We start from the raw sequence: 22,377 nt of genomic DNA, 5'->3' as shown, positions 1-22,377 counted from the left end.
GGAATTAAATGAGGTGTGATAGCAATACAGAGCCTGTCACTGATACCTATTCGAAGGCAGACCTTTTTTTTGTTTGTTTGCATTACCTATATCAGATCCGCACCCTGTATTTTTTTTACAGTTTTATTTTAATCTTTGTTAAAGATCTATTTGGTCAGACTTTGAAAGTCTCTGAGCAAATAAAACAGTCACATGCAAATAATAGTCTATATTCTGTAATGTTAGGGCCAGTTCACACCACATGCAGTCCAGTGCATTTTTTTTCTGCCTCAAAAATGCATGGAAAGTAGGTTATATGGTTTCCAATGGCAAAGTTCACACCAGTGCGGTCAGTTCCAGGGCTCTCCAGAGTCAGAAAAAAAAGTAGAACATGCTGCATTTTTCCTGCACTGGACTGTACTTCAAGGTCATAAAACGCATCATAAACTCACTGTAATGCACTGGAAGAGCATCAAAAATGCACAGGACCCCAGTACAGTAAAAAAAAAAACAAGAAAAAAAAGAAGAAAATTTTGGGATGCATCTGGAATGCATCCGGAAACGCATGAAAAATGCACCGGAATGCGCCAAAAACACAATAAAAACGTGCATGCATTTTTGCATGCATCTGGAACAGATCAGAAGTGTGTTTTTGTGGTGCGAACCAGCCCTAAAAAGATGTTAACAACCAGTTGCATAATATTTTATTTGCTTTTTTTATTATTTATTTATTTTTATTTTTTTATTTGCTTTTTTCTGTATTTTCTTAATTTACAGCAAATGAAAGCAAATGAACATTACTTTCCTTTCTTTTTTAATGTAATCTCTGCTACATGTTTTGGAAAAAATGTGCATGCATGGCAAACCTCTCTCCTTTTCTTTTCTCATTAGTTGTGCAGGTGCTGTGGGAGGACGCATTAATCTCTGTGACCCCTGGGTTGAGTTCCACTGACAGAATCCCCAGACATCATAGACTTTTTTTCACTTCTTAAGTAGATGAGAGCCTTTGGACATGTTAGCAAAGGGCAATGTACCTTGTTGTTCAGTCTGTTTTTGGCTCCTCACACTCCTTCCCTGCAACCTCTTCACTTTTTAACACTGCTCACAGTTTGGGAATTTACATCAGTATATTGTACTAGAGTAAAGCCTGTAGCTAGAGCAAACAAGTATATTTTCACCTCTGTGCCAGCTGACATTCTTTATTCACATAATACCTCTGTTAATTGAGTCCGTCTCACTGCAATTTGCCCCTATAATAGCATCTCTGTGATGTTGCAGTGCAAAAAAAAGTGCTGGATAGATACCTGAAACACCCAGTTCCTAAAGATTATTTCCTGTAAGAGAAAAATTACACTAATGTGCAAAAGTTTTAGGCAGGTAATGCTGTAAATTAAGAATGCTTTCAGAAATAGAATAAATGGTTTATTTTTTTTATCAAATAACAAAATGGAAAGTAAATCAACAGAAGAGAAATCCAAATCAAATCAATATTTGGTGTGACCACTCTTTGCCTTCAGCATCTGTTCTTCAGGTAGGATATTCCAAACATCTTGGAGAACTAACCACATATTTTCTGTGGATTCTGTGGAGGCGTAACTAGAATCTTCAGGGCCCCGGTGCAAGAAACCATGAAGGGCCCCCACCAGTGGCGTTGCTACGTCTACAAAAGATCTCGGGCTAGAGCCCATAGCAGCTAAGTAAGGAAAGTCATACACTTTGGCGGGCATACACATATAATATATATGAGTATATGTATACATATATGTATATATATATATATATATATATATATATATATATATATATATATATATATATATATATATATATATATAATATATATATGTTGTTACATATCTGAATGTGGATCCCCCACTTACATCAGGGTCCCCAGGGATCCACCACCTACATCAGGGTACCCAGAGAGCCCCACTTATATCAGGGTTCCTAGAGAGCCCCTCCTTACATCAGGGTCCCCAGAGAGCCCCCCCCTTACATCAGGGTCCCCAGAGAGCCTCCCCTTACATCAGGGTCCTTAGAGAGCCTCCCCCTATATTATGGTCCCCAGAGATCCTCCCCTTACATCAGGGTCCCCAGAGAGCCTCCCCTTACATCAGGGTCCCCAGAGAACCCCCCTTGCATCAGGGTCCCCAGAGAGCCCCCCATACACGAGGGTCCCTAGAGAGCCTCCCCTTACATCAGGGTCCCAAGAGAGCCTCCCTACTTATATTAGGGTCCCCAGAGCCCCCCTCATTACATCAGGGTCCCCAGAGAGCTCCCCTTAACATCAAGGTCCCCAGAGAGCCCCTCCTTACATCAGGGTCCCCAGAGAGCCTCCCCCTACATTAGGGTCCCTAGAAAGCTTACCCTTACATAAGGGTCCCCAGAGAGCCTCCCCCTACATTAGGGTCCCCAGAGATCCTCCCCTTACATCAGGGTCCCTAGAGAGCCTCCCCTTACATCAGGGTCCCCAGAGAACCCCCCTTACATCAGTGTCCCCAGGGAGCCCTCCCTACATCAGGGTCCCCAGAGAGCCCCCCTACATCAGGGTCCCTAGAGAGTCTCCCCTTACATCAGGGTCCTTAGAGAGCCTCCCCCTATATTAGAGTCCCCAGAGAGCCTCCCTCCTTACATCAGAGTCCCCAGGGATCCCCCTCTTACATCAGGGTACCCAGAGAGCCCCGCTTACATCAGAGTTCCCAGGGTGCCCCCCTACATTAGGGTCCCCAGAGAGCCTCCCTTACATCAGGGTCCCCAGAGAGCCCCCCTACATCAGGGTCCCCAGAGAGTCCCCTCCTTATGTCAGGGTCCCCAGAGACCCCTTTCCTTACATCAGGGTCCCCAGAGAGCCCCCCTAACATCAGGGTCCCCAGAGAGCCCCTCCTTACATCAGGGTCCCCAGAGAGCCCCTCCTTACATCAGGGTCCCCAGAGAGCCCCCCCTACATTAGGGTCCCTAGAGAGCGTCCCCTTACATCAGGGTCCCAAGAGAGCCTCCCTACTTATATTAGGGTCCCCAGAGCCCCCTCATTACATCAGGGTCCCAAGAGAGCTCCCCTTAACATCAAGGTCCCCAGAGAGCCTCCCCCTACATTAGGGTCCCTAGAAAGCTTACACTTACATAAGGGTCCCCAGAGATCCTCCCCCTACATTAGGGTCCCCAGAGAGCCTCCCCCTATATTAGCGTCCCCAGAGATCTTCCCCTTACATCAGGGTCCCCAGAGAACCCCCCTTACATGAGGGTCCCCAGAGAGCCCCCCTACATTAGGGTCCCTAGAGAGCCTCCCCTTACATCAGGGTCCTTAGAGAGCATCCCCCTATATTAGGGTCCCCAGAGAGCCTCCCTCCTTACATCAGGGTCCCCAGGGATCCCCCCTTACATCAGGGTACACAGAGAACCCCCCCTACATTAGGATCCCCAGAGAGCCTCCCTTAAATCAGGGTCCCCAGAGAGTTCCCTCCTTATGTCAGGGTCCCCAGAGACCCCTTTCCTTACATCAGGGTCCCCAGAGAGCCCCTCCTTACATCAGGGTCCCCAGAGAGCCCCCCATACATCAGGATCCCCAGAGAGCCCCCTCCTTACATCAGGGTCCCCAGAGAGCCCCTCTTACATCAGGGTCCCCAGAGAGCCCCTCCTTACATCAGGGTCCCCAGAGAGCCTCCCCTTACATCAGGGTCCCCAGAGAGCCCCCCTTACATTAGAGTCCCCAGAGAGCCTCCCCTTACATCAGGGTCCCCAGAGAGCCCATCCTTACGTCAGGTTCCCCAGAGACCCCTCTCCCTACATTAGGGTCCCTAGAGAGCCTCCCCTTACATCAGGGTCCTTAGAGAGCCTCCCCCTATATTAGGGTCCCCAGAGAGCCTCCCTCCTTACATCAGGGTCCCCAGGGATCCCCCTTACATCAGGGTCCCCACAGAGCCCCCCATACATCAGGGTCCCCAGAGAGCCCCCCTACACATCTGGGTCCCCAGAGAGCCCCTCCTTACGTCAGGTTCCTCAGAGACCCCTTTCCCTACATTAGGGTCCCTAGAGAGCCTCCCCTTACATCAGGGTCCTTAGAGAGCCTCCCCCTATATTAGGGTCCCCAGAGAGCTTCCCTCCTTACATCAGGGTCCCCAGGGATCCCCCTTACATCAGGGTCCCCAGAGAGCCCCACCATACATCAGGGTCCCCAGAGAGCCCCCCATACATCAGGGTCCCCAGAGAGCCCCTCCTTACATCAGGGTCCCCAGAGAGCCCCTCCTTACAATAATGTCCCCAGGAAGCCCCCCTACATCAGGGTCCCCAGAGAGCCCACCAAGACATCAGGGTCCCCAGAGAGCCCCTCCTTACATCAGGGTCCCCAGAGAGCCCCCCCTTACATCAGGGTTCCCATAGAGCCTCCCCTTGCATCAGGGTCCCCAGAGAGCCTCCCCCTATATTATGGTCCCCAGAGATCCTCCCCTTACATCAGGGTCCCCAGAGAGCTCCCCCCATACATCAGGGTCCCCAGAAAGCCCCTCCTTACATCAGGTTCCCCAGAGACCCCTTTCCCTACATTAGGGTCCCTAGAGAGCCTCCCCTTACATCAGGGTCCTTAGAGAGCCTCCCCCTATATTAGGGTCCCCAGAGAGCCTCCCTCCTTACATCAGGGTCCCCAGGGATCCCCCTTACATCAGGGTCCCCAGAGAGCCCCACCATACATCAGGGTCCCCAGAGAGCCCCCCCCATACATCAGGGTCCCCAGAGAGCCCCTCCTTACATCAGGGTCCCCAGAGAGCCCCTCCTTACAATAATGTCCCCAGGAAGCCCCCCTACATCAGGGTCCCCAGAGAGCCCACCAAGACATTAGGGTCCCCAGAGAGCCCCTCCTTACATCAGGGTACCCAGAGAGCCCCCCCTTACATCAGGGTCCCCAGAGAGCCTCCCCTTGCATCAGGGTCCCCAGAGAGCCTCCCCCTATATTATGGTCCCCAGAGATCCTCCCCTTACATCAGGGTCCCCAGAGAGCTCCCCCCATACATCAGGGTCCCCAGAGAGCCCCTCCTTACATCAGGTTCCCCAGAGACCCCTTTCCCTACATTAGGGTCACTAGAAAGCCTCCCCTTACATCAGGGTCCTTAGAGAGCCTCCCCCTATATTAGGGTCCCCAGAGAGCCTCCCTCCTTACATCAGGGTCCCCAGGGATACCCCTTACATCAGGGTCCCCAGAGAGCCCCCCCATACATCAGGGTCCCCAGAGAGCCCCTCCTTACATCAGGGTCCCCAGAGAGCCCCTCCTTACATTAATGTCCCCAGGAAGCCCCCCTACATCAGGGTCCCCATAGAGCCCCCCAAGACATCAGGGTCCCCAGAGAGCCCCTCCTTACATTAATGTCCCCAGGAAGCCCCCCTACATCAGGGTCCCCAGAGAGCCCCCCAAGACATCAGGGTCCCCAGAGAGCCCCTCCTTACATCAGGGTCCCCAGAGAGCCCCCCCCCATTACATCAGGGTCCCCAGAGAGCCTCCCCTTACATCAGGGTCCTTAGAGAGCCTCCCCCTATATTATGGTCCCCAGAGATCCTCCCTTTACATCAGGGTCCCCAGAGAGCCTCCCCTTACATCAGGGTCCCCAGAGAACCCCCTTACATCAGGGTCCCCAGGGAGCCCCCCTTACATCAGGGTCCCCAGAGAGCCCCCCCATACATGAGGGTCCCTAGAGAGCCTCCCCTTACATCAGGGTCCCAAGAGAGCCTCCCTACTTATATTAGGGTCCCCAGAGCCCCCTCATTACATCAGGGTCCCCAGAGAGCTCCCCTTAACATCAAGGTCCCCAGAGAGCCCCTCCTTACATCAGGGTCCCCAGAGAGCCCCTCCTTACATCAGGGTCCCCAGAGAGCCTCCCCTTACATCAGGGTCCCCAGAGAGCCCCTCTTACATTAGAGTCCCCAGAGAGCCTCCCCTTACATCAGGGTCCCCAGAGAGCCCCTCCTTACGTCAGGTTCCCCAGAGACCCCTTTCCTACATTAGGGTCCCTAGAGAGCCTCCCCTTACATCAGGGTCCTTAGAGAGCCTCCCCCTATATCAGGGTCCCCAGAGAGCCTCCCTCCTTACATCAGGGTCCCCAGGGATCCCCCCTTACATCAGGGTCCCCAGAGAGCCCCCCATACATCAGGGTCCCCAGAGGGCCCCCCCATACATCAGGGTCCCCAGAGAGCCCCTCCTTACATCAGGTTCCCCAGAGACCCCTTTCCCTACATTAGGGTCACTAGAGAGCCTCCCCTTACATCAGGGTCCTTAGAGAGCCTCCCCCTATATTAGGGTCCCCAGAGAGCCTCCCTCCTTACATCAGGGTCCCCAGGGATCCCCCATACATCAGGGTCCCCAGAGAGCCCCTCCTTACATCAGGGTCCCCAGAGAGCCCCTCCTTAAATGAATGTCCCCAGGAAGCCCCCCTACATCAGGGTCCCCAGAGAGCCCCCCAAGACATCAGGGTCCCCAGAGAGCCCCTCCTTACATTAATGTCCCCAGGAAGCCCCCCAAGACATCAGGGTCCCCAGAGAGCCCCTCCTTATATCAGGGTCCCCAGAGAGCCCCCCAATTACATCAGGGTCCCCAGAGAGCCTCCCCTTACATCAGGGTCCTTAGAGAGCCTCCCCCTATATTATGGTCCCCAGAGATCCTCCCCTTACATCAGGGTCCCCAGAGAGCCTCCCCTTACATCAGGGTCCCCAGAGAGCCTCCCCTTACATCAGGGTCCCCAGAGAACCCCCTTACATCAGGGTCCCCAGGGAGCCCTCCTTACATCAGGGTTCTCAGAGAGCCCCCCCATACATGAGGGTCCCTAGAGAGCCTCCCCTTACATCAGGGTCCCAAGAGAGCCTCCCTACTTATATTAGGGTCCCCAGAGCCCCCCTCATTACATCAGGGTCCCCAGAGAGCTCCCCTTAACATCAAGGTCCCCAGAGAGCCCCTCCTTACATCAGGGTCCCCAGAGAGCCTCCCCCTACATTAGGGTTCCTAGAAAGCTTACCCTTACATAAGGGTCCCCAGAGAGCCTCCCCCTACATTAGGGTCCCCAGAGATCCTCCCCTTACATCAGGGTCCCCAGAGAGCCTCCCCTTACATCAGGGTCCCCAGAGAACCCCCCCTTACATCAGTGTCCCCAGGGAGCCCTCCTTACATCAGGGTCCCCAGAGAGCCCCCCCTACATCAGGGTCCCTAGAGAGTCTCCCCTTACATCAGGGTCCTTAGAGAGCCTCCCCCTATATTAGGGTCCCCAGAGAGCCTCCCTCCTTACATCAGAGTCCCCAGGGATCCCCCTCTTACATCAGGGTACCCAGAGAGCCCCACTTACATCAGGGTTCCCAGAGAGCCCCCCTACATTAGGGTCCCCAGAGAGCCTCCCTTACATCAGGGTCCCCAGAGAGCCCCCCTACATCAGGGTCCCCAGAGAGTCCCCTCCTTATGTCAGGGTCCCCAGAGACCCCTTTCCTTACATCAGGGTCCCCAGAGACCCCTTTCCTTACATCAGGGTCCCCAGAGAGCCCTCCCTAACATCAGGGTCCCCAGAGAGCCCCTCCTTACATCACGGTCCCCAGAGAGCCCCTCCTTACATCAGGGTCCCCAGAGAGCCCCCCCCCCTACATTAGGGTCCCCAGAGAGCCTCCCCTTACATCAGGGTCCCAAGAGAGCCTCCCTACTTATATTAGGGTCCCCAGAGCCCCCCTCATTACATCAGGGTCCCCAGAGAGCTCCCCTTAACATCAAGGTCCCCAGAGAGCCTCACCCTACATAAGGGTCCCTAGAAAGCTTACACTAACATAAGGGTCCCCAGAGATCCTCCCCCTACATTAGGGTCCCCAGAGAGCCTCCCCCTATATTAGGGTCCCCAGAGATCTTCCCCTTACATCAGGGTCCCTAGAGAACCCCCCTTACATCAGGGTCCCCAGGGAGCCCTCCTTACATCAGGGTCCCAGAGAGCCCCCCCTACATTAGGGTCCCTAGAGAGCCTCACCTTACGTCAGGGTCCTTAGAGAGCCTCCCCCTATATTACGGTCCCCAGAGAGCCTCCCTCCTTACATCAGGGTCCCCAGGGATCCCCCCCTTACATCAGGGTACCCAGAGAGCCCCCCTACATTAGGATCGCCAGAGAGTCTCCCTTACATCAGGGTCCCCAGAGAGTTCCCTCCTTACGTCAGGGTCCCCAGAGACCCCTTTCTTTACATCAGGGTCCCCAGAGAGCCCCTCCTTACATCAGGGTCCCCAGAGAGCCCCCCATACATCAGGGTCCCCAGAGAGCCCCCTCCTTACATCAAGGTCCCCAGAGAGCCCCTCTTACATCAGGGTCCCCAGAGAGCCCCTCCTTACATCAGGGTCCCCAGAGAGCCTCCCCTTACATCAGGGTCCCCAGAGAGCCTCCCTTACATTAGAGTCCCCAGAGAGCCTCCCCTTACATCAGGGTCCCCAGAGAGCCTCCCCTTACATCAGGGTCCCAAGAGAGCCTTCCTACTTATATTAGGGTCCCCAGAGCCCCCCTCATTACATCAGGGTCCCCAGAGAGCTCCCCTTAACATCAAGGTCCCCAGAGAGCCTCCCCCTACATAAGGGGCCCTAGAAAGCTTACACTTACATAAGGTTCCCCAGAGATCCTCCCCCTAAATTAGGGTCCCCAGAGAGCCTCCCCCTATATTAGGGTCCCCAGAGATCTTCCCCTTACATCAGGGTCCCCAGAGAACCCCCCTTACATCAGGGTCCCCAGGGAGCCCTCCTTACATCAGGGTCCCAGAGAGCCCCCCCTACATTAGGGTCCCTAGAGAGCCTCACCTTACGTCAGGGTCCTTAGAGAGCCTCCCCCTATATTACGGTCCCCAGAGAGCCTCCCTCCTTACATCAGGGTCCCCAGGGATCCCCCCCTTACATCAGGGTACCCAGAGAGCCCCCCTACATTAGGATCGCCAGAGAGTCTCCCTTACATCAGGGTCCCCAGAGAGTTCCCTCCTTACGTCAGGGTCCCCAGAGACCCCTTTCTTTACATCAGGGTCCCCAGAGAGCCCCTCCTTACATCAGGGTCCCCAGAGAGCCCCCCATACATCAGGGTCCCCAGAGAGCCCCCTCCTTACATCAAGGTCCCCAGAGAGCCCCTCTTACATCAGGGTCCCCAGAGAGCCCCTCCTTACATCAGGGTCCCCAGAGAGCCTCCCCTTACATCAGGGTCCCCAGAGAGCCTCCCTTACATTAGAGTCCCCAGAGAGCCTCCCCTTACATCAGGGTCCCCAGAGAGCCTCCCCTTACATCAGGGTCCCAAGAGAGCCTTCCTACTTATATTAGGGTCCCCAGAGCCCCCCTCATTACATCAGGGTCCCCAGAGAGCTCCCCTTAACATCAAGGTCCCCAGAGAGCCTCCCCCTACATAAGGGGCCCTAGAAAGCTTACACTTACATAAGGTTCCCCAGAGATCCTCCCCCTAAATTAGGGTCCCCAGAGAGCCTCCCCCTATATTAGGGTCCCCAGAGATCTTCCCCTTACATCAGGGTCCCCAGAGAACCCCCCTTACATCAGGGTCCCCAGGGAGCCCTCCTTACATCAGGGTCCCTAGAGAGCCCCCCCTACATTAGGGTCCCTAGAGAGCCTCCCCTTACATCAGGGTCCTTAGAGAGCATCCCCCTATATTACGGTCCCCAGAGAGCCTCCCTCCTTACATCAGGGTCCCCAGGGATCCCCCCTTACATCAGGGTACACAGAGAGCCCCCCCTACATTAGGATCCCCAGAGAGCCTCCCTTAAATCAGGGTCCCCAGAGAGTTCCCTCCTTATGTCAGGGTCCCCAGAGACCCCTTTCCTTACATCAGGGTCCCCAGAGAGCCCCTCCTTACATCAGGGTCCCCAGAGAGCCCCTCCTTACATCAGGGTCCCCAGAGAGCCTCCCCTTACATCAGGGTCCCCAGAGAGCCCCCCTTACATTAGAGTCCCCAGAGAGCCTCCCCTTACATCAGGGTCCCCAGAGAGCCCCTCCTTACGTCAGGTTCCCCAGAGACCCCTCTCCCTACATTAGGGTCCCTAGAGAGCCTCCCCTTACATCAGGGTCCTTAGAGAGCCTCCCCCTATATTAGGGTCCCCAGAGAGCCTCCCTCCTTACATCAGGGTCCCCAGGGATCCCCCTTACATCAGGGTCCCCAGAGAGCCCCACCATACATCAGGGTCCCTAGAGAGCCTCCCCTTACATCAGGGTCCCAAGAGAGCCTCCCTACTTATATTAGGGTCCCCAGAGCCCTCTCATTACATCAGGGTCCCCAGAGAGCTCCCCTTAACATCAAGGTCCCCAGAGAGCCTCCCCCTACATTAGGGTCCCTAGAAAGCTTACACTTACATAAGGGTCCCCAGAGATCCTCCCCCTACATTAGGGTCCCCAGAGAGCCTCCCCCTATATTAGGGTCCCGAGAGATCTTCCCCTTACATCAGGGTCCCCAGAGAACCCCCCTTACATGAGGGTCCCCAGGGAGCCCTCCTTACATCAGGGTCCCTAGAGAGCCCCCCCTACATTAGGGTCCCTAGAGAGCCTCCCCTTACATCAGGTCCTTAGAGAGCATCCCCCTATATTACGGTCCCCAGAGAGCCTCCCTCCTTACATCAGGGTCCCCAGGGATTCCCCCTTACATCAGGGTACACAGAAAGCCCCCCCTACATTAGGATCCCCAGAGAGCCTCCCTTAAATCAGGGTCCCCAGAGAGTTCCCTCCTTATGTCAGGGTCCCCAGAGACCCCTTTCCTTACATCAGGGTCCCCAGAGAGCCCCTCCTTACATCAGGGTCCCCAGAGAGCCCCTCCTTACATCAGGGTCCCCAGAGAGCCTCCCCTTACGTCAGGGTCCCCAGAGAGCCCCCCTTACATTAGAGTCCCCAGAGAGCCTCCCCTTACATCAGGGTCCCCAGAGAGCCCCTCCTTACCTCAGGTTCCCCAGAGACCCCTCTCCCTACATTAGGGTCCCTAGAGAGCCTCCCCTTACATCAGGGTCCTTAGAGAGCCTCCCCCTATATTAGGGTCCCCAGAGAGCCTCCCTCCTTACATCAGGGTCCCCAGGGACCCCCCTTACATCAGGGTCCCCAGAGAGCCCCCCATACATCAGGGTCCACAGAGAGCCCCCCTATACATCAGGGTCCCCAGAGAGCCCCTCCTTACGTCAGGTTCCTCAGAGACCCCTTTCCCTACATTAGGGTCCCTAGAGAGCCTCCCCTTACATCAGGGTCCTTAGAGAGCCTCCCCCTATATTAGGGTCCCCAGAGAGCCTCCCTCCTTACATCAGGGTCCCCAGGGATCCCCCTTACATCAGGGTCCCCAGAGAGCCCCACCATACATCAGGGTCCCCAGAGAGCCCCCCATACATCAGGGTTCCCAGAGAGCCCCTCCTTACATCAGGGTCCCCAGAGAGCCCCTCCTTACAATAATTTCCCCAGGAAGCCCCCCTACATCAGGGTCCCCAGAGAGCCCACCAAGACATCAGGGTCCCCAGAGAGCCCCTCCTTACATCAGGGTCCCCAGAGAGCCCCCCCTTACATCAGGGTCCCCAGAGAGCCTCCCCTTGCATCAGGGTCCCCAGAGAGCCTCCCCCTATATTATGGTCCCCAGAGATCCTCCCCTTACATCAGGGTCCCCAGAGAGCTCCCCCCATACATCAGGGTCCCCAGAGAGCCCCTCCTTACATCAGGTTCCCCAGAGACCCCTTTCCCTACATTAGGGTCACTAGAGAGCCTCCCCTTACATCAGGGTCCTTAGAGAGCCTCCCCCTATATTAGGGTCTCCAGAGAGCCTCCCTCCTTACATCAGGGTCCCCAGGGATCCCCCTTACATCAGGGTCCCCAGAGAGCTCCACCATACATCAGGGTCCCCAGAGAGCCCCCCCATACATCAGGGTCCCCAGAGAGCCCCTCCTTACATCAGGGTCCCCAGAGAGCCCCTCCTTACATTAATGTCCCCAGGAAGCCCCCCTACATCAGGGTCCCCATAGAGCCCCCCAAGACATCAGGGTCCCCAGAGAGCCCCCCAAGACATCAGGGTCCCCAGAGAGCCCCTCCTTACATCAGGGTCCCCAGAGAGCCCCCCCATTACATCAGGGTGCCCAGAGAGCCTCCCCTTACATCAGGGTCCTTAGAGAGCCTCCCCCTATATTATGGTCCCCAGAGATCCTCCCCTTACATCAGGGTCCCCAGAGAGCAGAGAGCCTCCCCTTACATCAGGGTCCCCAGAGAACCCCCTTACATCAGGGTCCCCAGGGAGCCCTCCTTACATCAGGGTCCCCAGAGAGCCCCCCCATACATGAGGGTCCCTAGAGAGCCTCCCCTTACATCAGGGTCCCAAGAGAGCCTCCCTACTTATATTAGGGTCCCCAGAGCCCCCCTCATTACATCAGGGTCCCCAGAGAGCTCCCCTTAACATCAAGGTCCCCAGAGAGCCCCTTTTTACATCAGGGTCCCCAGAGAGCCCCTCTTACATTAGAGTCCCCAGAGAGCCTCCCCTTACATCAGGGTCCCCAGAGAGCCCCTCCTTACGTCAGGTTCCCCAGGGACCCCTCTCCCTACATTAGGGGCCCTAGAGGGCCTCCCCTTACATCAGGGTCCTTAGAGAGCCTCCCCCTATATTAGGGTCCCCAGAGAGCCTCCCTCCTTACATCAGGGTCCCTAGGGATCCCCCCTTACATCAGGGTCCCCAGAGAGCCCCCCATACATCAGGGTCCCCAGAGGGCCCCCCCATACATCAGGGTCCCCAGAGAGCCCCTCCTTACATCAGGTTCCCCAGAGACCCCTTTCCCTACATTAGGGTCACTAGAGAGCCTCCCCTTACATCAGGGTCCTTAGAGAGCCTCCCCCTATATTAGGGTCCCCAGAGAGCCTCCCTCCTTACATCAGGGTCCCCAGGGATCCCCCTTACATCAGGGTCCCCAGAGAGCCCCACCATACATCAGGGTCCCCAGAGAGCCCCCCCATACATCAGGGTCCCCAGAGAGCCCCTCCTTACATCAGGGTCCCCAGAGAGCCCCTCCTTACATTAATGTCCCCAGGAAGCCCCCCTACATCAGGGTCCCCATAGAGCCCCCCAAGACATCAGGGTCCCCAGAGAGCCCCTCCTTACATTAATGTCCCCAGGAAGCCCCCCTACATCAGGGTCCCCAGAGAGCCCCCCAAGACATCAGGGTCCCCAGAGAGCCCCTCCTTACATCAGGGTCCCCAGAGAGCACACCCATTACATCAGGGTCCCCAGAGAGCCTCCCCTTACATCAGGGTCCTTAGAGAGCCTCCCCCTATATTATGGTCCCTAGAGATCCTCCCCTTACATCAGGGTCCCCAGAGAGCCTCCCCTTACATCTGGGTCCCCAGAGAACCCCCTTACATCAGGGTCCCCAGGGAGCCCTCCTTACATCAGGGTCCCCAGAGAGCCCCCCCATACATGAGGGTCCCTAGAGAGCCTCCCCTTACATCAGGGTCCCAAGAGAGCCTCCCTACTTATATTAGGGTCCCCAGAGCCCCCCTCATTACATCAGGGTCCCCAGAGAGCTCCCCTTAACATCAAGGTCCCCAGAGAGCCCCTCCTTACATCAGGGTCCCCAGAGAGCCTCCCCCTACATTAGGGTCCCTAGAAAGCATACCCTTACATAAGGGTCCCCAGAGAGCCTCCCCCTACATTAGAGTCCCCAGAGATCCTCCCCTTACATCAGGGTCCCCAGAGAGCCTCCCCTTACATCAGGGTCCCCAGAGAACCCCCCTTACATCAGTGTCCCCAGGGAGCCCTCCTTACATCAGGGTCCCCAGAGAGCCCCTCCTTACGTCAGGTTCCCCAGAGACCCCTCTCCCTACATTAGGGGCCCTAGAGAGCCTCCCCTTACATCAGGGTCCTTAGAGAGCCTCCCTCTATATTAGGGTCCCCAGAGAGCCTCCCTCCTTACATCAGGGTCCCCAGGGATCCCCCCTTACATCAGGGTCCCCAGAGAGCCCCCCATACATCAGGGTCCCCAGAGGGCCCCCCCATACATCAGGGTCCCCAGAGAGCCCCTCCTTACATCAGGTTCCCCAGAGACCCCTTTCCCTACATTAGGGTCACTAGAGAGCCTCCCCTTACATCAGGGTCCTTAGAGAGCCTCCCCCTATATTAGGGTCCCCAGAGAGCCTCCCTCCTTACATCAGGGTCCCCAGGGATCCCCCTTACATCAGGGTCCCCAGAGAGCCCCACCATACATCAGGGTCCCCAGAGAGCCCCTCCTTACATTAATGTCCCCAGGAAGCCCCCCTACATCAGGGTCCCCATAGAGCCCCCCAAGACATCAGGGTCCCCAGAGAGCCCCTCCTTACATTAATGTCCCCAGGAAGCCCCCCTACATCAGGGTCCCCAGAGAGCCCTCCAAGACATCAGGGTCCCCAGAGAGCCCCTCCTTACATCAGGGTCCCCAGAGAGCCCCCCCATTACATCAGGGTCCCCAGAGAGCCTCCCCTTACATCAGGGTCCTTAGAGAGCCTCCCCCTATATTATGGTCCCTAGAGATCCTCCCCTTACATCAGGGTCCCCAGAGAGCCTCCCCTTACATCAGGGTCCCCAGAGAACCCCCTTACATCAGGGTCCCCAGGGAGCCCTCCTTACATCAGGGTCCCCAGAGAGCCCCCCCATACATGAGGGTCCCTAGAGAGCCTCCCCTTACATCAGGGTCCCAAGAGAGCCTCCCTACTTATATTAGGGTCCCCAGAGCCCCCCTCATTACATCAGGGTCCCCAGAGAGCTCCCCTTAACATCAAGGTCCCCAGAGAGCCCCTCCTTACATCAGGGTCCCCAGAGAGCCTCCCCCTACATTAGGGTCCCTAGAAAGCATACCCTTACATAAGGGTCCCCAGAGAGCCTCCCCCTACATTAGGGTCCCCAGAGATCCTCCCCTTACATCAGGGTCCCCAGATAGCCTCCCCTTACATCAGGGTCCCCAGAGAACCCCCCTTACATCAGTGTCCCCAGGGAGCCCTCCTTACATCAGGGTCCCCAGAGAGCCCCCCCTACATCAGGGTCCCTAGAGAGTCTCCCCTTACATCAGGGTCCTTAGAGAGCCTCCCCCTATATTAGGGTCCCCAGAGAGCCTCCCTCCTTACATCAGAGTCCCCAGGGATCCCCCTCTTACATCAAGGTACCCAGAGAGCCCCACTTACATCAGGGTTCCCAGAGAGCCCCCCTACATTAGGGTCCCCAGAGAGCCTCCCTTACATCAGGGTCCCCAGAGAGCCCCCCTACATCAGGGTCCCCAGAGAGTCCCCTCCTTATGTCAGGCTCCCCAGAGACCCCTTTCCTTACATCAGGGTCCCCAGAGACCCCTTTCCTTACATCAGGGTCCCCAGAGAGCCCTCCCTAACATCAGGGTCCCCAGAGAGCCCCTCCTTACATCAGGGTCCCCAGAGTGCCCCTCCTTACATCAGGGTCCCAGAGAGCCCCCCCTACATTAGGGTCCCCAGAGAGCCTCCCCTTACATCAGGGTCCCAAGAGAGCCTCCCTACTTATATTAGGGTCCCCAGAGCCCCCCTCATTACATCAGGGTCCCCAGAGAGCTCCCCTTAACATCAAGGTCCCCAGAGAGCCTCCCCCTACATAAGGGTCCCTAGAAAGCTTACACTTACATAAGGGTCCCCAGAGATCCTCCCCCTACATTAGGGTCCCCAGAGAGCCTCCCCCTATATTAGGGTCCCCAGAGATCTTCCCCTTACATCAGGGTCCCCAGAGAACCCCCCTTACATCAGGGTCCCCAGGGAGCCCTCCTTACATCAGGGTCCCAGAGAGCCCCCCCTACATTAGGGTCCCTAGAGAGCCTCACCTTACATCAGGGTCCTTAGAGAGCCTCCCCCTATATTACGGTCCCCAGAGAGCCTCCCTCCTTACATCAGGGTCCCCAGGGATCCCCCCCTTACATCAGGGTATCCAGAGAGCCCCCCTACATTAGGATCGCCAGAGAGTCTCCCTTACATCAGGGTCCCCAGAGAGTTCCCTCCTTACGTCAGGGTCCCCAGAGACCCCTTTCCTTACATCAGGGTCCCCAGAGAGCCCCTCCTTACATCAGGGTCCCCAGAGAGCCCCCCATACATCAGGGTCCCCAGAGAGCCCCCTCCTTCCATTAGGGTCCCCAGAGAGCCCCTCTTACATCAGGGTCCCCAGAGAGCCCCTCCTTACATCAGGGTCCCCAGAGAGCCTCCCCTTACATCAGGGTCCCCAGAGAGCCTCCCTTACATTAGAGTCCCCAGAGAGCCTCCCCTTACATCAGGGTCCCCAGAGAGCCTCCCCTTACATCAGGGTCCCAAGAGAGCCTCCCTACTTATATTAGGGTCCCCAGAGCCCCCCTCATTACATCAGGGTCCCCAGAGAGCTCCCCTTAACATCAAGGTCCCCAGAGAGCCTCCCCCTACATAAGGGTCCCTAGAAAGCTTACACTTACATAAGGTTCCCCAGAGATCCTCCCCCTACATTAGGGTCCCCAGAGAGCCTCCCCCTATATTAGGGTCCCCAGAGATCTTCCCTTTACATCAGGGTCCCCAGAGAACCCCCCTTACATCAGGGTCCCCAGGGAGCCCTCCTTACATCAGGGTCCCAGAGTGCCCCCCCTACATTAGGGTCCCTAGAGAGCCTCACCTTACATCAGGGTCCTTAGAGAGCCTCCCCCTATATTACGGTCCCCAGAGAGCCTCCCTCCTTACATCAGGGTCCCCAGGGATCCCCCCCTTACATCAGGGTACCCAGAGAGCCCCCCTACATTAGGATCGCCAGAGAGTCTCCCTTACATCAGGGTCCCCAGAGAGTTCCCTCCTTACGTCAGGGTCCCCAGAGACCCCTTTCCTTACATCAGGGTCCCCAGAGAGCCCCTCCTTACATCAGGGTCCCCAGAGAGCCCCCCATACATCAGGGTCCCCAGAGAGCCCCCTCCTTACATCAGGGTCCCCAGAGAGCCCCTCTTACATCAGGGTCCCCAGAGAGCCCCTTCTTACATCAGGGTCGCCAGAGAGCCTCCCCTTACATCAGGGTCCCCAGAGAGCCTCCCTTACATTAGAGTCCCCAGAGAGCCTCCCCTTACATCAGGGTCCCCAGAGAGCCCCTACTTACGTCAGGTTCCCCAGAGACCCCTCTCCCTACATTAGGGTCCCTAGAGAGCCTCCCCTTACATCAGGGTCCTTAGAGAGCCTCCCCCTATATTAGGGTCCCCAGAGAGCCTCCCTCCTTACATCAGGGTCCCCAGGGATCCCCCTTACATCAGGGTCCCCAGAGAGCCCCACCATACATCAGGGTCCCCAGAGAGCCCCCCATACATCAGGGTCCCCAGAGAGCCCCTCCTTACATCAGGGTCCCCAGAGAGCCCCTCCTTACATCAGGGTCCCCAGAGAGCCCCTCCTTACATTAATGTCCCCAGTAAGCTCCCCTACATCAGGGTCCCCAGAGAGCCCCCCAAGACATCAGGGTCCCCAGAGAGCCCCCCCATACATCAGGGTCCCCAGAGAGCCCCCCCATACATCAGGGTCCCAAGAGAGCCCCTCCTTACATCAGGGTCCCCAGAGAGCCCCTCCTTACATTAATGTCCCCAGAAAGCCTCCCCCCTACATCAGGGTCCCCAGACTGCTGACCCCCCCTCCTTCAAGAGGTTCCCCATGTACCTGGCTGGTGGAGGTGGGAGGCGGCGATCAGCAGCTCTATGGTGTCCACAGGCAGGGGGATCTTCATGTGGCTTGTAGTTCTTCTCCTGAGTATATACAGTGAAGAGGGGAGGGGCCTCTGACCCGGGCATGTATCAGCAGCAGTGTACAAGCAGAGCAACTCACTGAAAGTGAAACTGATACCTGCCCGGGTCAGAGGCCCCTCCCCTCCTCTCTCCACTGTTTACACTGACACTCGGGAAGAACTACAAGCTACAGGGAGATCCCACCGCCCACAGGAACAATAGAGCTGCCGATCGCTGCCTCCCACCTCCCCCCACTGCATTCCAAACGGCAAGCCAGAGGTGCAGGGGGAGATGGCGGGTCTTGGGCCCCCCACAGTGGCAGAATGGCAGGGCCCAGTCGCAAGTGCGACTGCAGGGACCCCTATAGTTCCGCCACTGCTGTGGATGTAGGCTGCCTCACATCCTTTTGTCTCTTCATGTAATCCCAAACAGACTTGATGATTTTGAGATCAGGGCCCCGTGGGAGCCAAACAATTACTTTTAGGACTCCTTGTTTTTCTTTACAGTAAAGATAGTTCTTAAATGATATTAGCTGTTTGTTTGGAGTCGTTGTTCTACTGCAGAATACATTCGGGGCCAATTACACACCTCCCTGATGGTATGGCATGTTGGATAAGTATCTGGCTGTATTTCTCAGCATTAGGGACACCATTGATCCTGACCAAACCTTCAACTCCATTTGCAGATATGCAGCACCAAACTTGCAAAGGAATCTCCACCATGCTCCACTGCTAACATTCACTAGTGTACCACTCTCCAGCCCTTCGGTGAACAAACTGCCTCCTGCTATAGCCAAATATTTTAAATTTTGATCAGTCCTGCGCACCTGCTGCCATTTCTCTGCACCCAGTTCCTATATTTTTTCTGCATAGTTGGGTCGCTTAGCCTTGTTTCCAAGTCAGAGGTATGGCTTTTTGGCCACAACTCTTTCATGTGGACCATGGGTGCTCAAATTCCCATCATGCCTCTGCCTTTGGGAGTAATGCTTGTAACTGTCAGCAGCGTGCAATACCTCATGGGACTAGTATTTCCGCAACAGCTGGAAAGCCAAAAGTTGAGCACCCATTACGTAGATTCTAGCTAGGCTTCTCTGGACAGTAGATGGGTGTACCTGGGTCCCACTGGTTTACACCAGTTCTGTCCTGATGGCACTGCTGGACGTCTTCCAATGTGGTAGGGAAGTACGCATGATGTGTCTTTCATCTGCTGCATTAAGTTTCCTTGGCCGACTACTGTGTCTACAGTCCTCAACGTTGCCCTTTTCTTTGTGCAGCACATTTTGAAACATCCTGAACATCTGCTTCAAAATCTTTGCCTGGGACAGACCTTGCTGATGCAGTATAACTACCTTGTGTCAAAATCTTTGCCTGGGAGAGACCTTGCTGATGCAGTATAACTACCTTGTGCTGTGCTCAGTTTTGCCATGGTGTATGACCTGTGACATGGAACTGTCTTCCACTTCACTTTGGTAGCAGAGTTTGGCTGATCCTCACCCAGCTTTAAGCCTCCTACACAGCTGTTTCTGTTTCAGTTAATGGCTGTGTTTCAACCTAAATATGAAATTGATGTATATTAGCACCTTCTTGATATAATTGGTTAATCATACACCTGACTCTAATCCTACAAAATCCCTGATATTGTGCAAGTGTACAATGTGCGCAAGTGTAAGAATTGATGCTGGTTTGAAGCCAAAGGGTAGTCACACCAAATATTGATTTGGTTTAGATTTTTCTTCTGTTCGCTCACTAATCAAATAATTAATTAAAATATATATTTTTGAAAGCATTCTAATTTTACAGCATTTCTTCCTGCCTGCCTAAAACTTTTCACGGTACTGTACATTACTTTCCTTCAGACATATACACCTCCTCCATCAGCTTAGAGGAAAATTCTGCAAGCTGGTGGGTTTTTGGTACAGCCACAAAGTTTTTCAAGTATGCATGCACAAGTTTTCCCTATCAATTGCATGAATAAAATGAAAAGTTTTGTTCTGCTTTAAGTCTTTTTTAATTTAAAAAAAAACTCTACCGATTTAATCTCTAATTTCTATTTCTAATAGATATTTGTATTTGTATAGGGTGGTAGTTATTGGTATCATTGGCTGTCAAGCGAACTAAAATATAAAACATAATATTAAAAACAAAACTGATACCTTTGATAGCTTTATCAAAAAGTAGCCCCTTTATCAACAACAATGTTGTTGTTTTATATACAAATTATTAAAATAAACCATGCTGTGAATACCCTAATACTCCATATAACCAATATAGCCAGCAGCTAATAAACATCACACTCCCCAGTGATCTTCAAAAGCACAAACACAATATCAGCGCTGGCATCTATATAAGCTTGTTGCAATAAATGTGAAATAATGAGATTATTGTGAAATGATACCAATTAATACATGCGAAGTAAAATATTAAAGTGCAGACAGCAACATAGATGTCCAATAAAAATAAAAATAAAATAAAGTCCCAACTCTTCCACCACATGTTCAATGTGTTCACAACAACTTGGAGGCTCAACAGAATATGTTACTTTAAGCAGGCCAAGAACACTTTTCCCCAAGGGGGTCAGTATGCCCAATATAATGTGCACCTCTTCTTACCAACCCCAAACAGATCCTTTATCGATTTTACAATCCACTCTCCCTCCCCTTGCTCCTTTGACTCAGAATATATATTAAAAACTGAAAAATATATCCTTGTGGTGTTGCACTCATAATTCATAAAATGCCATATAAATCATTCATATAAAAGGCTCACTGAATAAACAGACTCGCTATCCCTGAGTCGAATAAACATCCTCTATACAGTAGGTCTTTTCACAGGCCTGGATTCTCTCCACCAATCTTTCCCCATCTACATCAAAACCTCTTGACTCAAATTCAGATTGGGTGGCTTCCAAAATATGCACAACACAAAACAATGGGCGTCTTCGCGATCACCAATGGGTGATCGCGAAGACTCCAGTCGTTCTGTGTATGTGCACGTGTGAATAAAGCATCGAGAGAGAGGTGCAGCAATTGTAGCTATCACTAAGGGTGTGCACTGACATCTAAATTATAGTTGCCTGTATATGGCTTCCAAAATATACTTGCACTGATATTAGAACAAAACTTCTAACAACAAGCTTTACCACCAAGTGAATCTAACTCACACTCTACCAATGGGTGTAGTATCTTTATACCAGCCACCAAAGTATATTAAAAGGCTCTAGTAACAAATGAGGAAGTCTTTAAAATTAATCACAAAATAAAAAACAGAGACTCAAATGAAACAACCTTAAGTTAATTAAAAGAGTGCTCAACTGGAAACCTAGGCTGCATGTGACCCTCGGGGTCTACTTTAGTGGCCCTCAAATAATTTTCTAAAATATTTTTCTTTTTTAAAGGGTAACATAATTTTTGTTGAGGAAAAACAAAACAATTCTCCCTTGATTATTTTAAATAATAATAATAATATTTTAAACAATGTAAGGATTTAAGTAAATGTCATTGCAGAGTCCTACCTGCTGCCTTTTAGATTGGAGGTCACACCTGGAGGACTCTTACTTATTGCTTCCTAAAGGTTTTAAGAGGGAGGGTCGTCTTGGTAAAGGCGATCAGCTCCAAAGAAAAGTATTAGAGAAAGTGCTGGGAACAACAATGAGCCAATCACATGGCAGGCAGTGATGGTTCCAATACACTAGCAAATGGACAAAATGCCCCAATACTATAAAGCCATATTTTAATAATTTGCATTTTTTTTCAAAAATCATAGTAGGCCACAAAATGGTTATTATTAACACTAAATAACACTTGTGTAGCAACTGCATATGTTATATAATTATGTTATATAATTGCATATGTTATATATATATGTAATATCAATGTTTAAAAAAAATGGATCTATCCTTTCAAAGTAATGTATAGGGCATGTTCAGTAAAATATTTGGTGCATTATTATTGTGGCGTTTAACTTAAAGCTCAATTAAAGCCTTGGTATTTATTACTGTAATGTAGTAAGTTGTAAACTTCTTTGAAGTATATGTAAACTTTTTAATGTTTGGCATCATTCCTCAGTGTATACATTTTTTTCCAATGGTTATTGGGCTTCCTATCATGTCTGGAGCAGGTATGTGCAGACGTGATAGAGAGCTTAATGGCTAGCTGAAGGAATTTTCACAGCAGACTGTTACAGTTAACTGCAAGGGAACGCATTAGCGTTGTCATCTAGAAACAGGAGGAAGGACAAGATCTCCAGGTAAGGTGCATTGCTACAGATTCACAAAAAAATTTATTGTTGGAGAAAACTGTTTACAGTCAACTGTATAGCCATGACATACTGAAAATAGATTTTGGATTTACATACGCTTTAAAGGAATTTATATGTGATTTTGTCATTGCTTGCACTTCTGTTTTTTTTTATTCTTTTAAATGTAAAGATTTGTAACTATCTGCTGGACATAAAATAGGTAATATATACTATCACTGCCTATTCTCCTAAATATCAGCCACATAGGGAGTGCATTGCTTTATATATATCAGACAAATCATGGGGATTAGTTTACTAAAGAAGTGGAATGTTTACAAAGCAAAGTGGATGTTCAGTGAGCTTAATTCACCTCAATCAGGCGATTATATGCTAGCAAAAATCCAGCTTTTTAATGTCCTTTAATGTCCCCCTTAATGTCCCTAATGTCAGCGTAAATAGGGCTTCACTTTATTTCCTAACTTTCACT

This window comes from Aquarana catesbeiana, linkage group LG04, assembly GCF_042186555.1.
Source record: "Aquarana catesbeiana isolate 2022-GZ linkage group LG04, ASM4218655v1, whole genome shotgun sequence".
Classification (NCBI taxonomy): Eukaryota; Metazoa; Chordata; class Amphibia; order Anura; family Ranidae; genus Aquarana; species Aquarana catesbeiana.
The sequence above is the reverse complement of the archived record's forward strand: the minus strand, read 5'-3'. Positions refer to the sequence as shown.